The sequence below is a fragment of the Meles meles genome, chromosome 1 (genome assembly GCF_922984935.1).
Source record: "Meles meles chromosome 1, mMelMel3.1 paternal haplotype, whole genome shotgun sequence".
In the NCBI taxonomy this organism is placed as follows: Eukaryota; Metazoa; Chordata; class Mammalia; order Carnivora; family Mustelidae; genus Meles; species Meles meles.
Genome location: NC_060066.1, coordinates 45,688,425 through 45,702,096, shown reverse-complemented (window position 1 = coordinate 45,702,096; position 13,672 = coordinate 45,688,425). Strand labels below are relative to the sequence as shown.

Sequence of the window (13,672 nt, the reverse complement as noted above, 5' to 3'; positions counted from 1 at the left end):
TCTGTTCATTGAGTGTCTACTCTGTGCCTGGCACTGGGCCAAGTGCTTTGGGTTATTTCTTAAAGTTAATAAGATAGAGATCCGAGGCTGGAACCACAGGTCTGTGTGGCACCAAAGTCTAGGCTGTCCACACTGAACTTCACGGTGGCCTTGGGGGCTGCTGTTGCACCTGAAGGTAGCTACCTAGAAGCCTGTGTTGCCATACTTACTTCACTCCATGGCTCTCAGCCATTGTTCTCGCATTTGAAGTGTATATCGCAGGACCGATAATCTATAGAGACAGAGAAGTAAGAGAAACTAGAAGAAAAAAATTATTCTGTCAGAGGCACTACAATTTCAATGATGCCTGCACAAAGTCCAATTATAAGCTGTCATAAGCAATATCTTTTGACTCTTACCCAGTACAAATTGTGTTCCATAGATACTGAATCAGAGTGTGTTTTGCTGCTATAGTACAAGTACATCATAGAGCTATAGTCTTGACAGGACTTTCTCGACAAATTTAGGACACAAAGAGTTCTTTCCTTTCCTTGAAATCAGATTGCTTATCTGTGGGGGAGGATTACAGGCAGAGTCCAGATCTGACACTTTTAAAAACATTTTTTGTGGTCTAGTGAGCCTTTAAGCAGGCAGATCAAGAAAATCTTGATTGGCACTATATAGCTTTTCCCACAACAGAAAATATATTACTCCAAGGAGCAATAAAACACTGGCTCAAATGCTGGTAATATTTAATTGTGCCTGTCCTTCAGAATGTTTTTTCAAACCATGTTGCAGGGGTTAATATATTATCAATTCAAGAGGTTTTTCCTTTTTTTCACTGAAATCACTTGACCAATTTTTAAGACAGATGTAATGATGCTATCATTTTGTCTCCTTGTCCTACTTTTGACCTTGTGCCTGACATCCAAACCCAGTGATGCCCAAAACATGACTGAATAGGCTATTTGGCTCCATGCTACCTGCCTCAGATTTCAGCAGCCATTTCTAGTTCGGGGATGCCTTTTCTCTCTCTCTACCGAAGCTCCTAGTTTTCTCAGGCTACGCCTTCCTTTCCTAGAACCCCAAAGTCTGATTGAGGGTCATTATTACCTTAGTATATTATCTGACTCTTCTCTCCATCAAAACTTGCTTATGTTGGTGACCTACTATCATAATCCATAGTCCTAATAAAAAGCACCTGAAAAACCAAATTCATGATTTACTGCAGTTTATGATAACCTCATATGTTATGAAGAATGGTTCCTTGGACTGGGAGCCCTGTGTGGGCCTATTCCACCCCAAGGTTTTTTAACCTGCCTCCTTCCTGCATATGATACCTCTTGCCTCCTCATTCCGTGTCCTAATGCCTGTTCCTAATGTGCCGTCAAAACCACCTGCCTTTCTGCTCTTATCTTCACCGTGCATCCTCTTCTGCATCTCTCTGAAGCACTAGGGATTCTCAGAGCATCACTCCATCTGTCACAGCTCTGTGGTGTCCTTGCTTGGACTGCCACCTGCTCTACCTTTCCACTGTTAGCCAGCTTGAGAACTCCTGCGTATTGCTTGTATCCTGCTCAAAATGTACTATGTCTGAAAAGCCTTTCCCAGCTCCCCGTGTAGGGCCCTGCCCTCTGTCTGGGCTCTCTGCACTGTGGCTCATACTGATTATTCCCTTTTGTGAGGACCATGGTTGTTTACTGGCGATTCTACTTCCTGAAGCCAAGGGCAAGGAACTTGTCGTAGGAATGGATACTATGCCCAGCCAGTATAGGGCTCAATGGATGTTCTCTTAATGAATTAACAATGGTTAATTACATTTTCCTCCATGACCCGTCTCCCTTCCATCTATCTAGTCTTTCCCCTGCCTTCCAGCCTGCTTTACTCCTCTCCCTCATTCTCAGTGTAAAGTGAGGGGAGGGCAGAGATAGGCAGGTCTAGGTTTAAATCTCAGCTATGCACCTAGTAGCTCTGTGACTTTGGGTAAGTAACAAACTCTTCTCCCTCAGCTCTCTCATCTACAGTATAGAAATCATAGCATCTATGTATGTCATGGGGTTATTATGAATAATCAATGACATAACAGATGTAAAGTCTCCAGGGAAGTGCATGGTACATAGTAGCAACTTACACCTGCTTGTTGTGGGGTTGGGATGCCTTGGCTATTGGAGACACTTGGTGACATTCCAGTCATTTCTGTTTCAGTGTTTAGTGGGAAAAAGACTATTTACCATACACGCAGAATTGAAAAAAGGAAAAAGTATAGTGGATAATCTAATGTAAATGAGAAGATACCAGCATAAAAAAAAAAAAGCAAAAAACCCATCTTTCTGAACCATGTGTTCATTCCATTCTATATTTGCAAATAAACAGCTGTTACATTTATGTGTCTCTGGGTAACAGACCTTCGTGTGACAGAATCCCTTATGGACGGCATAATTGGTGATGGAGTAACAGCGGGAATAAGAGGTCATAAGCAGTACTGTACTTAGCTTACCAGAGTGTAGATTTAGCTTCTGGGATCTATCTGACACGAGAGGAGCTGCTAGAGACATGTGTGGGGAAAAAATACATGATAGCAATCAGTATCAATCAATACAATAATGGGTCTTAGATTCATTTGGTTTTGGTTGTTTTTCTAAAATCATAGGCTAGGATCCTAGACATAAAGACAGACCTCAGAACAGGATAGATTAGAAGAGATGTGAGTGCTTTGATCTAAAGAGCCCAGAAGTAAGCCTAAAAATGCAAAACTCCTGAGAAAGCTTATATACATGCAGGTAGAATGAAAATGGAAATGATACATGGGTATTTGTAAAATTTGCAAAAAAAAAAAAAAAATTAAATTTACAAAAAGGCAAAATGAAAAGGCTCATAGTAATTAATAATACCATGGACTGCTTTTGCCAATGTGGCCTTGCTAAGATCTGCTGTCATTCCTTTTTTTTTTTTTTAAAGATTTTATTTATTTATTGGAGAGAGAGAAGGCATGAGAGAGAGCAGGGGCAGAGGGAGAGGGAGAAGCAGACTCCCCGCTGAGCAGGGAGCCCGATGAAATATGAGGGGCTGGATCCCAGGATCCTGAGATCATGACCTGAGCTGAAGGCAGACACTTAACAAACTAAGCCACTCAGGCGCCCCACTCTGCTGTCATTCTTGACCAGCAAATAGGTAGCTGTATGGGTGGCTCTTTTAATCCCAATTAATGACTGAGCTCTGTAAGAAGTGATCATAGTTCTCCTCAGTGGCTTTTTAATCTATTCCAGCAGCCTGTACATTATAAATCTATAAGGACAGAGAATGTGCTTATTTCACATAACACCAGGCCCACCATGGTGATCAATATGCCTGTCAGGAAAGACAACTAGGTTTTCACTCATATGAGGAATATAAGAAACAGGATAGAGGACCATAGGGGAAGGGAGGGAAAACTGAATGGGAAGTCATCAGAGAGGGAGAAAAACTATGAGAGACTCTTAACTCTAGGAAACAAATTGAGATTTGCTGGAGGGGTAGGGAGTGGGGGATGGGGTAACAAGCTGATGAGTGTTAGGGAGGGCATGTGATGTGATGAGCCCTGAGTGCTATAGGGAACTAATGAATTATTGATCACTACATCTGAAACTAATGATATATTATAAATCGGTTCATTGAATTTAAATTTTAAAAATGCCTATCACAACATTGGTGTTCAATAAATACTTGGAAATCTACTTGTAAGAGGTGCATGACCAACAGTCTGATACTGAAAACTGAAGAAGAAACAGAGTCTTACAGGTCAGTTAATCAAACTAAGCCTTGTTGTAATTTATCTGTTGTTTATTAATTAATAGTATTAGCTAAAAACCTAAAGTTTCCATTGGAAACAGGGTTAGAACTAATGAATAAATTCAGTAAAATTTCAGTGTACAAAAGCAATATACAAAAATCTGCTGCATTTTTATATACTGACAATGAACTCCCAGAAAAAGAAATCGGGAAAACAATCCTATTTACAGTTGCATCGAAAAAGAATGAAATACTAGGAATAAATTTCACCAACATGGTGAAAAACTTGTACAGACATTAATGAAAGACATTAATGAGAGATACTGAAAAAAAAAATGGAAAGAGATTCTGTTGCTAGTGGATTAGAAGACTTAATACTGTTAAAATGTTTATATTACTCAAAGCAATCTAGAGATTCATTGTATTCCCTTTTCAGAATTTTGGTGGCATTTTTCAGAAATAGAAAAAATAATCTTAAAATTGGAACAAACTACATCTGGCATTAAAAATACTAATACAGGGGCTCCTGGATGGCTCAGTTGGTTAAACGTCTGACTCTTGATTTGGGAGCAGGTCATGACTTCAGGGCTGTGAGATTGAGCCTTGTGTTGGGCTCTGTGCTCAGCACAGTCTTCTTGGGTTTTTCTCTTTCCTCTCCCTCTGCCTCTCCCCCAACTCTCTCCCTCTCTCAAATAAATAAATAAAATCTTTAAAAAATAAAATAAAACTAAAAACATGAATGTAAGAATGGTTGATGTTGAATCTGTGTTTGGGAATATTTTGAAGACTTCATTGGATCATTATATAACCTGTGCTAATAGATGAAGTGAGAATTGTTCAGAGCCAATTCTGACTCTGTGGTTGCCCAAGGTTTGGTTCATTCGATTAACATGTATAAATATGACCTCAGGTGGAGGCATGAAACACAGGTTCGGTAGGTGGGAGTATTTTCCCTGAAGACAGGAAAACTTTCGGAGTACCCCCCAGAAGTCTGTATTTCCTTCATCTTGGTCACAAGGCCGTGCTTTGAGGTGAGCTACTTAGTCCAGCATCACCAGCCCCACACGGGATGCCATAGCCTCGTTGGTCTTTTATTCAGGGATCCTAGCCCCAGATGAGGATGAAAAAATTAAAAACTGGGCTCTGGAAATCAGGATTATTGGCATAAGGCTGATTTTTATTTCATAATTCCTCACTATTTTCTCAAAATGTTTTGGGAACGTTCGTGTAACTGAGCATCAAGTAACTGGTTTCCGAGCGGTAGGGGTCCGATGCTGCACTGTACTCGTGTTTACTCTCGGGCCTATGCAAGTGTGCACACACTTCAGCTACACACCTACCAGCTTGAAAGTCAATGCGAAGTCTAGTAAGAGCTGTTTGTTGAAAAAAAATCTCATGCCCTAACAATGACCCTGGAAGAAGTGGCTCATCAAGCATTAGGGTGCGTGGGAGCCCGTGAGTGCAAGTTCTGACTGGAATAATTTTTTTTAACAAAATAAGGACAAACAAATTTTCTATTTCCACAGAATGTTTTTTTTTTTCTAAAATATAAAGCAGTTTCACTCTCATAAATGTGTTGCTTTTCTGCCAAAAGCAGAAAACTGTGAAAATTCTTATCTTTACATAACTGGGCTAATCAGCTGTCCTAGAAACAAACAGAGAATTTCTGTTCAAGTAACTGAGCCAGTGACATGAATGCCACGGGCAGCCGAAGGCTCAGAAGTCCGAGCCTGCTTTGACAGCAGATCCTGCTGTTTATAGAACAAACTGTCTACCTGAAACGGGGCCTCTACTGTGAGTGCTGTCTGTGATCTGGATTTATAGGTTAGCAGCCCAGCGTTCTTTCCCTTTCTGTTCTACAGTGAGTCATCTCTTCTCCATCTTGATGTGGGAAGGATATGGCACTATGGTTAAGCTAGGCTTTGCAGTCAGATGTCCTGAGTTCAGATCCCAGTTCCTCTCTTTCTCCATGATCTGAGCAAGTGACTTGACTTCCTCATCTGTGAAATGGGAATTAAAAACAATGCCTCTCAAAAACAAAACAAAGCAAAATGAAAGCAATGCCTCTCTCCCAGGCTTGTTGGATGATTAAAAGATATAACACAGATTTTCTTGGAAAGGTGTCTGGTCCTTAAGAAGCTACATCAGCTTTACCTATTTTTTCTTTTTTTTTTTTTGAAGATTTTATTTACTTGACAGAGAAAGACAAAGCGAGAGAGGGAACACCAGCAGGGGGCGTGGGAGAGGCAGAAGCAGGCCTCCTGCTGAGCAAGGAGCCCCACGTGGGTCCTGGGATCATGACCTGAGCTGAAGGCAGATGCTTAATGACTGGGCCACCCAGGCACCAACAGCGTTACCTGTTTTCATTTTTTAAAAAGATTTATTTATTTATTTGAGAGAGAGACAGTGAGAGAGTGTGTGTGTGCAGGAGGGGCAGAGAGACAGGGAGAGAATCTCAAGCTGAGCCTCCTCCCAACATGGGGCTTGATCTCAGGAACCTAAGATCATGCCCCGCGCCAAAACCAAGAGTCAGACACTTAACTGACTACACCACCCAGGTGCCCCCGCCTTTCTCATTTTTTATCCTGATGCTTATTCTTATTTGGTGGGACCATTGATCACATCGTCACACCCACTCTCCCACTGGGCTGAGCTGTTCCCCTGGCAGTGCCCAGATGTTCTGCCCATGAGGACCTTGCTGAGCCCTCAGAGCTGCCCTAGTGCTTGCCCAATCTTTGCTGTGGTCATTCAGCTTTTCCTATTGTTTGCAAACCAATAACTCTAATATAATTTCTCTGATGTGCTTGGACTTGGCCCTATATGCCTAAGTCACCCTTTGCGTTTTTTACTCCAACCCTGAAGCTAAGGAAATTGAATTCATTTTTATTCATGGTTTTTAAATAAAATAATTAGAGAAATTAGAAAAACTGAAATGTATATCATACCTTCAGTATCTAAGGTTCTCCTTAATATCAGACCTGTTGCAATGCTGGATTTTGTTGGCTATGTCTTCATGATATCAAAATGACCAGTGGGTCAGTATATTCCTTTAAAAGTAGAAATATTTTGACTTTTTTTTCCCGACTGGCCATTATTTTTACTGTTTTTTAAATATTTTATTAGGGCTAATGAGAACTATGCACAGAAATGATAGTATAAGGCTTGAAATTAGAAATCTTAAATTCTAGTCTCCGCTCTCCTACTCTTCTTCCATTTCTCCCTCTTCCATTCATCCATTTATGACCAGGCAAATGTGCCTATTTGCCAGGTACTTTGTTAGGCACTACAGATACTAAATAAATAAGGCTAAATTAAAGTCAGTGCACACACACACACACACACACACACACACACTACAAGAAATAGAATGAACTTCAGTTAAATTTATGTTCAAATTCTAGAGGGGAGATAAACATGAATTATAAAATAATTATACCTTAATAAATGCTGTGATATAAATCAATACTAGATTCTATATTGGAGTAATCTTTCTGTAGTGTCAATCTGATACTGTCCCTTCTCTGTTCAAAATTCTTTACTTGTTGCCTATTTGTTGCAGGATAAAATCCAGAAACTCCTGAGCGTGGTGTCCCCTGCCCAGCCTCCTCTCCCTCCATTATCTCTAAAACCTCTGACTCCCCAGCCCTCAGTGTCTAGACATGCACAGCTTTCTCTTCTGGGAATGACCTTCATCCTTCTGCTTTCAGTCCAAGTGTGTCTCTCCTGGGAAGCCCCCTCTGAGTTTGGTTTGGCTAAGAATGGCTTAAGACTCAGGGGTTGATATGCAAACTAGTTCTGCCATGTGCAAACTGTATAACTTTGGGTAGGTTCTTAAAGATCCATGTTTGGCTTATAGGGCTGTTGTGATGATTCAATGAAATAACACAAAGTATCATACACACAACAAATACACACTCGGTAAACATTAATGTCTTTGCCTGACTACCCACCTGTAGTTTCTATAGTTTCATTGCATTTTGTATATAATACCATTTATCAGATTGTACTGAAGAGTTTGTGAGTATGTTTCCCTACCCCCTATTAGACTTTAAGCCTTTTGAAGGCCAGGGACTATATACCTTTGTATACCTAATGATCAGTATGATCCTTGATTTATTGTTAGTATTTCATAAACGTTACTGAATTGCTATAGGACCATAAAGGAAGGGAGTCTAATTCTGCCCGGGGTGCTGAGTAAGCCTCTCTTGAGTTATAATTCATCTCAGTAGGTATAGGTTAGATGGGGGACAGGTAATTGCAGGTAAAAGAAAAAGAAAGAACAAAGTCACACAACTTGAACAATTACATAGGAATTATTTCTGAACACAATTCTTGATTTATAAAAATGTATATTGAATACCTACCGTGCTCATATCTGAAGCCACACTCTTATCCCAGCTGCCTGCTTGTTCAGTAGTGTTTCTCAAGTCAGGAAATGGTACCACTATTCAGCAGGGCTTCTGAACAAAAGCTTCCGAGGCATCCATGATTCTGCTCCGTGTCTAATCCATTAGACCCCTGTTGGCTCCATTGTTTTAAAATGTCTTCAAAATCAAATCACTTCTCACCATTTCTGAATCTCTACCTGAGTTAAAGCCTCCATACTCTGGTACTGGACTGCAAAACCCTCCACAGATCAGAGCTATTGAAAGCTTCAGTAAATCCATGGCAAAGGTAATAGAGATAAGAAACTGATGTTTATATTTTTGAATGTATTATTAGCAAAGACTTGGTAATTAATTGAAAATGTTTAAGAGAAAGGAAGGTATTTAATGGTATATTGTACTTACAGGTTGGGGCAGGAGGGTCAGATTCCTAGTTTTTGGCTTGGGTAAACTGGGTGGGTAATGAGATTATTACTTATGATGAGAATGTCTTACATATTAAAGGTTATTTTTTATAACATTGGGGTCACTTTTTGTTAGGAGAGCTTACGTACAAATATCTATTGCTGTTAAGAAGTATTGTCTTTTTCCTTAATATTCTAAAATCATGCCTAAATTATTAAAAGTAGAATAGTTTGGGGGCACCTGGGTGGCTCAGTGGGTTAAAGCCTCTGCCTTCAGCTCAGGTCATGATCCCAGGGTCCTGGGATCGAGCCCCACATTGGGCTCTCTGCTTAGCAGGGAGCCTGCTTCTCCACCTCCCCCTGCTGACTTGTGATCTCTGTCTGTCAAATAAATAAATAAAAATCTTAAAAAAAAAATAGGATAGCTTGTACATTACTGAGGCTTCTGTATTTTCTGAGAAAATAGGTCCAGACTCAAAAGAAAATATTACAGCAATTACTGTAAATCACCTGACCCAAGGATTGCTCTGTGACAGATGCTCTGCTGGGCATAATTTTATTTAATCCCTGTAACAGTTTTATGAAAAAGATAATACCATTATCCCAATTTTATCAATAAGTAACCTGAGACATAGATAACTTGTTTAAGGTTATGGAACAAGTAAATACAATTTTTTTTTTCAGTATTTAAATTTATTTATTTTTTCAGCATAACAGTATTCATTGTTTTTGCACAACACCCAGTGCTCCATGCAATACATGCCCTCCCCATTACCCACCACCTGTTCCCCCAACCTCCCACCCCCGACCCTTCAAAACCCGCTGGTTGTCTTTCAGAGTCCATAGTCTCTTATGGTTTGCCTCCCCCTCCAATTTTTTTTTTTATAAACATATAATGTATTTTTATCCCCAGGGGTACAGGTCTGTGAATCACCAGGTTTCACAGCACTCACGATAGCACATACCCTCCCCAATGTCCATAACCCCCTCCCCCTCTCCCAACCCCACCTCCCCCCAGCAACCCCCAGTTTGTTTTGGGAGATTAAGAGTCATTTATGGTTTGTCTCCCTCCCAATCCCATCTTGTTTCATTTATTCTTCTCCTATCCCCCTAACCCCCAATGTTGCATCTCCATGTCCTCATATCAGGGAGATCATAGTTGTCTTTCTCCAATTGACTTATTTCACTAAGCATGATACCCTCTAGTTCAATCCACGTCGTCGCAAATGGCAAGATTTCATTTCTTTTGATGGCTGCATAGTATTCCATTGTGTATATATACCACCTCTTCTTTATCCATTCATCTGTTGATGGACATCTAGGTTCTTTCCATAGTTTGTGTATTGTAGACATTGCTGCTATAAACATTCGGGTACAAGTGCCCCTTCGGATCACTGCGTTTGTATCTTTAGGGTAAATACCCAGTAGTGCGATTGCTGGGTCATAGGGTAGTTCTATTTTCAACATTTTGAGGAACCTCCATGCTGTTTTCCAGAGTGGTTGCACCAGCTTGCATTCCCACCAACAGTGGAGGAGGGTTCCCCTTTCTCTGCATCCTCGCCAGCATCTCTCATTTCCTGACTTGTTAATTTTAGCCATTCTGACTGGTGTGAGGTGATATCTCATTGTGGTTTTGATTTGTATTTCCCTGATGCCGAGTGACGTGGAGCACTTTTTCATGTGTCTGTTGGCCATCTGGATGTCTTCTTTGCAGAAATATCTGTTCATGTCCTCTGCCCATTTCTTGATTGGATTGTTTGTTCTTTGGGTGTTGAGTTTGCTAAGTTCCTTATAGATTTTGGACACTAGCCCTTTATCATGGAGACTAAACAGCATCCTTCTAAAGAATGAATGGGTCAACCAGGAAATTAAAGAAGAATTGAAAAAATTCATGGAAACAAATGATAATGAAAACACAACGGTTCAAAATCTGAGATTAAATACAATTTTTATCCATCTTTCTTTCTAACATAAAAACCCTAGTATCTAGCTCAGGATGCTTCGAGTATTGTGGCTCACATCTGTAAGTGGGGTTACGCTGTGGAAGTGTAGAAATATCCGTCTCTCCACATGCATAATGTTGAGTGATTCAATGTTCTTTAAATATAAAAGACAAAAAAAAAAATAGATGGAATTACTATGGTGACAATCCTGTTTGTAGGTGACTGAGTTTAAAAGAGATTTGAAACCAAACAGGACGGCCTTTCATCTTGGTACCCTGTGTTGTTTCATCCACTCATTCATTCATTTGCCTAATATTTCACGAGTGCTCTTTACATGCTGGACACTGCTAGGTGGTGGAAATACAGAGATTAAAAAAAAAAACAAAACATAAACTTTAGTATGCGTTCACCAGGGTGTGCACTTGGACAAATTAATGAGCCTCTCTCAACATGTTTCCTCATTTTTTTAAAAGATTTTATTTATTTATTTGAAAGAGAGAGAGAAAATGAGAGAGAAAGGTCAATAGGAGAAACAGACTCCCTGGCAAGCAGAAAGCCAGATGTGGGACTTGATCCTGGGACTCCAGGATCATGACCTGAGCTGAAGGCAGTCGCTTAACCAACTGAGCCACCCAGGCGCCCTGTTTCCTCACTTTTAAAGTTTAAAAAAATAATAATAATAATAAAAAAATTTAATGAGCAGCATTATTATGAGGAATGTACAAGGTAAATATATGTGAAGTCCCAAGGATTTTGTTTAGTATGTTGTAAGTATTCAAAACCTGTCAGTTCCCTTCTACCGTCACTAATTTCATATAGGTCCTAAAGATACAATTTCTTTACTTGTGAATTAGTTATGAAAGCAGATCAAAAGCTGTGAACTTTTGTAAGGACAAAAGCTTTATGGTACTGGGACAAATTATCTATTTGTATAATGAAAATAACTTCTTTTAGATGTTTGCATGTAGATTTGGAGAATACTTGGTCAATCACCTCTAAACAATTTGGGACTTGAGGTAGGGAAGAGATATTGAATAATGTTGTCCTTTAGGAACTTAGCGAATTATTGATTTTAAAAAAAAAAAGTCATGAACTGGGGCACCTGGAGGGCTCAGTCAGTTAAGAGTCTCCCTTTGGCTCAGATCATGATCCTGGGGTCCTGGGATGGAGCCCACATTGGGCTTCCTACTCAGTGGGAAGCCTTTTTCTCCCTCTCCCTCTGCAGCTTTCTTGTTTGTGGTCGCTCACTCTCTCTCTGTCAAATAAATAAATACAATCTTTTTAAAAAGTCATAAACAGAGAAAATTGAATAACAATGTTATCAACAATGCAAGAACTATCACTAAGCCAAATGAATGCTAAATATGCTAATATATGAGTTCAGAAGAAGAGTTCTTTGGGCCTGGGGTCACCTAGGTAAGCTTACAGAATAATTGTCCTCAAATAAATCTCTAAAGTGAGTAAAAATTAAGACAGGTAGAAAAAAAGAAAGATGGTTATCATTGGGACCAATTCAGTTCAAAGCCCAAAACCGAATTCAGATTATAAAATAGAGTGTTTGTTGACTCTTGTAACTGAAATGCCCAGTGGTATAGAGGCACAGTTGTTTGTAGGTGTTCAGGGATCGCTCTCTTTTCCTGTCTCCGTCCCCCTCTCTCCATCTCAATTTGGGATTTCCTCTGCTTGGTTTTACTTTCAGGTTAGCTTTCTTACCGGGAGAGACAAGACAACTCCTGGAATGCATCCTACCAGTTCAACAAATCAAAATAAAGAGAGAATACCTCTTCTAGAATAACTGTAGCAAAAATCTCAAGTTCTTTTCTGATTGATCAACTAGAGTCACATGCCCAATCTTGAAGCAATAACTAAGAGATGGAATGAGCTGATTTTTCCAGGCTTGGGTTACATGCACATACCCCCAGAGTAGTGTGAGGTGCATAAAGCCCCAATTAAAATAGAGAAAGAGAGGGAGAGAGAGAGAGAGAGAAAGATGTACCTGTATATCTGTACAGAGATATGCCTGTATTAAAACATTTAATTTTTCATTTTGCAGTAAAATTTTCCTACAAATGGGGTATTCCTTATATTGCTGATTTTGAATACACTTTCAATGACTGAATGTTCCTGCAACAATGTTTCTTTCATCTATCATTCTACAAAATGCTGAGTATATGGTCATGTGTTGGGGGTGGGTTGGTTTGTTGCCTTTCTCCCAGTCTTAGCTAAAGTATTATTGTTAATTCTCTATGAAAGATTAAATAGATATCTTTTTTAAAATTTAATTTAAATTCAGTTAATTAACATATAGTGTATTATTCGTTTCAGAGGAAGAGTTCAGTGATTATTAGTCTTATATAACACCCAGTGCTCATTATATCATGGGCCCTCCTTAATGCCCACCACTCAGGTACTTTATGCCCACCCCCCCCCCCCCAAGCAACCCTCAGTTTGTTTCCTATGGTTAAGAGTTTCTTGTGGTTTGTCTTCATCTCTGGTTTTGTCTTACTTTATTTGTCCCTTCATTCCTTTATGCTCCTCTGTTTTGTTTCTTAAATTCCACATAAGAGTTAAATCATATGATAATTGTTTCTCTGATTGACTTATTTAGCTTAGCATAATATCCTCTAGTTCCATCCATATCGGTGCAGATGGCAAGATTTCTTTTTTCTTTTTTTTTTTTTTTGATGGCTGATAATCTTTCATTGTATATGTATATACTATATCTTCTTTATCCATTCTAAACAGGTATCTTTTTTTTTAAACTAAATTAAAAGCACACTCTTTCTAGCCATGAAAAATTAATGTATACTCATTACTTCATGATGAAGACAGTGTTTTCATATTTCCAACAAAATTCCAATGACAAAATTATTCTGATATAAAAAATAAGCTTTCTTGGTAACAACCTAAATATTTGGTATGAAGTCAGTGAAGAGCCAAAGGTTTGACTGAATTATTCAGTTTTCTACCCGAATTTTGGGCACTTTGTAAATTTTAAACTGATGTCAGTTTTAATGGCCTGGTTCCAAAAACATGTTCCAAGAGAAGTGCTTTCAGGGACTACATCAGAATTACTTAATCTTATTGTAATTCAGTTTTCTTCTACTCCTGGAAAGAAAAGTAAGAATATATAACTATTTCATGATATTATTGTGATGAGTATAGTCAATAAAATTCAGAGTAGAAAAGCTTG

At 39.2% G+C, this 13,672-nt stretch overlaps 1 protein-coding gene across 1 annotated transcript in view; it reads left to right on the top strand.

Annotated features, from left to right (window-relative positions):
• Nucleotides 1–13,672, top strand: part of NECAB1 (N-terminal EF-hand calcium binding protein 1) — a 201,341-nt gene that overhangs the window by 8,273 nt on the left and 179,396 nt on the right. The window lies entirely within an intron of this gene.